Raw genomic sequence first — 4,976 nt, 5'->3', positions numbered from 1 at the left:
AATTTAGATCAGAAATTATAAATGTTAAAGATTTTTAATTTCAAAACTCGACAATGAAATAAGTCGTACTGTTTTCAGCAGTACTAATGCTAAAATAACTTTTTAAGTACTTTTACAGAACAAAATAACATTTAAAATGAGCAATTATAATCATGCTAGGATTCGCTAAAATAAGAAATTTTAATGCAAAATTAAGGAATCTTTATGAACGAAACCCATTATAAAAGCACAATAGTCATGTATAAAACTAAATATGTGTTAATTTTGCTTCCTACAGTTGTTTTTTTCTCGTCTGAATACGTATTCTTGAGGTATTAAACAGTGACATTATAAAAAGCAGTACCATTATTTCCTCAAGCAAGTATGCCCATTTAAAAACTCGTTTTTGGATTCATACCATTTATTTCACAGCAATCCATTAATTTTTCGGAACTATTAACTTCGTCAGGATTAATGATAAATGGTAAGAACCGCGTTACCATCTTATCTTTATCAGCGCAGCAGTTATGTGTAACATGAAAATATCTTATCACGCCTCTATTTAAAATATTTTAGAGGCACTATTTCAAAGTGATTAAAATTGAACGAGCTGCAATTGATATCTCTAGAAGAGAGCGAATAATTCAAATATGTTAAGAGATAGTGAGATAGAATATGACTAGTTTTTTTCTTTAGTACCTAACTACTGCTAGTTAACTCTCGTGTTTTCCCCCTTTTTATCTTTACCATTACCAGAATGATGCTACTTGCTGAAAACACTGAAGGTCTTTTGCGCTATATTTCATTGCTATCTCCTTTTTCAATTTTTTTTCCTTTTTGTTAAAATTGTTTAAAATTACGCAAACACATTATTTACTAGAACTGTTGAAAGAAGGAAGCATTGAATGCTTAGATGTTACTAATTATCAAATTAAAATACGTATATTTATATGTTTTAGTTTTTCTGTCAGATGTCTTTTTAATTTCCTGAAAATAAATTTGCACTATGCAACTACTTACCAGCCCAACAACAAGTTTTTGCGAAATCATTTCGTTATTGCTGTTACATGTGTGATGCTTAAAATTTTGCACATGTGCATATTACACATACATTCTACATTATCCTGCCATGAGCATATAACGCTAGGTTTGTTTCTAAACACATCTGTAGAAAAAAATATACAGTTAAACTCTGTTAATACGACCACGGTTAATACGAAATCTCAGCCCGAACCGAATATTTTGTTAATTAAGTTTGGTTTACCGTTAGAGCACATTAAAAATGTCAGATATTGCGTCGATAAAGACGAAAGTTTCGGTTAAGATGAACAAACGTACCTTCTTTTATTGTCCGCTTCACAGAAAAGTTTCCTCAATGAATCCTATAATTTTCTTTTTCAGCAGTTTTGTGCCAAACTAGAAAGCTCGCCATGCATACTGCCGTGGTCAGGTAAACGGCAGTATATGCAGAAATGAATTTTCCAGATATTTGAAGGAATATGTGTTGGAATCAATGCTAAAGATATGGAAATGTTGGAGTTAAACGCTTTTTTCGCGCTTTTTATTTTAGCATAAAACCAAATGAGCAAGCTTGTACAATAAGTTTAACGTGCAACAGATGACAAAAATGCAAAAATAAATAAATAAATAAATAAAAATTAATTTGACTTTTGACATCTGAAATTCAAATTATGTTTTTCGCAATCACGTGTCCGTGTGTAGGTGTGTGTGTATGTACGCGCGTGTGTTGGTATGTGCGTACAATCATGAGTAAGTGGGCATGTGTGTGTGTGTTTGCATCTGTGTGAATGCATGAGCGTGTGTGTGTATTTGTGTTTGCATCTGTGTACATGCATGAGTGCGTGTGTGCTTGAGTGTGTTCAGGCATGAGTAAGTGTGTGTGTTTGCGTCTGTGTGCATGCATGAGTGTATGTGTGTAGGCATGTGTACGTGTGTGTAGATGTGTGTATGTATGTGTAGGTGTTGTATATGCATGCGTGTGTGTAGGATATGGACGCAACCTGGAGACGGTTTTCGCTAGAGAAGCAGCATCGTGAGGGCCCTTCGACGGTGTTGTTGCAGAGGAAGACAGGGGGGGGGAATAAAATCACAGGACATCAAAACAGTCAAGTGAGAACAATAAGCCAATAAGCAATGTGATTACTCGAAAAAAAAGAAAGGAAAATGAAAAATTTGCAGTTACTGCCCTTTACCTGCCCACGGCAGTATAGTGTGGTATGTGCTGAATCTTTTTGTTAAGAAAATAAAGCTCATAACTTTGTTTACCTTTGGACAGATCTGTCTGCCTTAGGATAAAATCGTTTACCTATTCCTATGGGTATTATTAGCGTGCCCTTATAAAGTCTCCCCGTTATCACCTCTTGGAATTTGTTCTTAAGGTTTCGCTGAAACAGGTTCGCATAATCAAACTGACCATTTCATCACTTTAGCCCCTTTCTTCCCCGCTTTACTTACACAAAATTGTAACAAACAACGGTAAGTACGAACAAATTCGCTATTTTTTGGTTGCAACCAAGTTCAATTGTATTTCAAAACGAGCTGATGTGTGCATCACATGACTTCCTTTTACTCCAGTTTAATGTTATTTCCCCATTATTGGCAATTTTAATGTGATTCAATTGTTTACTCTCTAAATGTCACCAACAGTGGACAAATTGAAAGGAAATTTTAAAAAATATCGCCAAATTTGTCGCCAAGTTGGCGACAAAACTAGGCGACCAAAAGACTGGCGATATATCACCAAGTGTCTGTCAAATTATAACACAACTTGAGTTTACATCGAAATTAGCAATATTTTCTCCCAAAAAAGGGGCAAAAGACCCCCTTAGGAACATCCGAATGCAACCAAAAGGGAAGGTGCACATCTAGACTCCACTAGGAGTCTACGTACCAAATTTCAACCTTCTAGGACATACCGTTTTTGAGTTATGCGAGACACATACACACATACGCACATACATATGTACATACGGACGTCATGAGAAAATTCGTTGTAATTAACTTGGGGGTCGTCAAAAAGGATATTTCGGGTGTCTGAACGTTCTTACGCATATATCCACGTGTGATCGGGTCAAAAAAAAAAAAAAAAAAAAACTCAACATTCATTCAGGGGTTAGAAAATTGAAAATTTAGGCCGATTTTTGAGTGAAAATTTTTTCGCGAATACAATACTTCCTTTTTTCGTAAAAGGAAGTAAAAAAGAAAAAAAACACTAAGAAACAGTCTTAAACCAGGCGAATGTTTCAATGCACATTTTTACTTTCTTCTGTATCTAATATGTAGAAGAGATTATTGAATGAGAGATTATTGAATTATATGAGGCAATGAGAATTAAAGGGATGTATGTATGTGGATATTTTCAAGTTTTGAGTAAAACGCGTTTAAAGATAAGATCCTAGGTAAGCTTTCATTGGTTTTTTTTCTAAATCATGCTGTATAACAGCACCTACCAGGGCTACTAGTACTATCTCTTGCCCCAAGACAAAGGAGAGGTTTAGCTGCCATTTGCACTGGTTATCTATAAATTTTTAGTTTTGTCACTTACATCCATTTGCTTCTCATAGCCTCATATACGTAGAAGAAAAATCTGATATTTCTTCCGTGAGTTTTATCGAATTCGCCTCAAATGTACATTTTTCAAAAGGTTCTTTTTTTCGGGTTATGAAAGAATTTGTAAATCACTTATTTCTTTCAAGTTCACGATAAAACTCACTCTACGACATAGCGTCAAACAAAATCCATCAAAATGGCAACCTTTCATGATCATTTTTCTTAAAAAAGGCCAAAAAATAGACTTTTTGATACATTTAAGCAAGGATATCGCTGAAATGAAAACCAGCTTTATTTTTTATGAATAACTTCTTAATTTCCATTTGTTCGGTATTTCCATTTGTTGAAAATACCCATGTCTTATTTATCAGTGTGTTTAATGTCATTACAAATTTTATGATGATATGTGATTGTCTTAATTATTTTCTATTATTGTACCAATTGTAGGGGGCAATGAATTTCGTGAAAGAAACTGACTATTTTTTTTTCGAGATGTAAGATAGAATCAACGAGATAAAATGAATCAGATTTTATTAAATGGGCTTAAGTTTACCTACGATCAGTGTTGACCATTTAACAAAAAGTAATTCATATATAATCTTATTTCATATTTCTTCATTGCTAAATGGATGATATTACGGTTTATGTTGTGTACTTTTAATGGTAATTAAATAACAGAAAAGTAGCATTGATGGATAAAATTTTGAAATTCTATGGTTCATCTGAAGCCTTGAATATTTTTACTTTGCATAGACAAATCTTTGTTCGAAAGATAAAGGATGAACTCTTTTCCTGTTCAAGGGGTGGAATTAACGGCAGAACTGCTCCAGAAAGGCAGAACATAAATATTCGAATTGAGAATTTATTTTAACCTAAATGTTAACTGCCGAAAATTCTAAAATCTAAGATTTTTTAACGGCATTAGTGCGGAACATACTTTACAGTAGACCAAACTATATATTGATTTCTGATTTTGTACTAAAATATTCATTGATTTCTACTACGGACTAAAAAAATTTATTTTATAAACCTAATGTCCCTAGTTTCATATAGTAAACCTAACATAAACAAAATTGTTTTTGTTACCTACAATAAAATCATTTATTCTTAGCTGTTCTGCATGTACATACATTTTTTTAAGAAAATCTTTTCTTTACATTCTCCACAAAGTCTTTTAAATCATCGTGTAAACAAACGGTCCATACTTTCACATTGTTACAATCCTGCTTTTCCTCTGCACTTTTTTTCTTCAAGAACATTTCTTTCAAAAACGACATTGTTATGAACAAGAAACATCGTTATGAAAACCACATAAAATCTCTTTTTACCTTTGATATTTAAAAGCTTTTAAATGGAACCCTTTAACTATGAAAGCCTCGGCGTTAGAGGGGGGACATATTTTCTTTTCAACAATGACTAATGTGTCC

This window comes from Uloborus diversus, unplaced genomic scaffold (genome assembly GCF_026930045.1).
Source record: "Uloborus diversus isolate 005 unplaced genomic scaffold, Udiv.v.3.1 scaffold_783, whole genome shotgun sequence".
Classification (NCBI taxonomy): Eukaryota; Metazoa; Arthropoda; class Arachnida; order Araneae; family Uloboridae; genus Uloborus; species Uloborus diversus.
Note: the sequence above shows the minus strand (reverse complement) of the source record.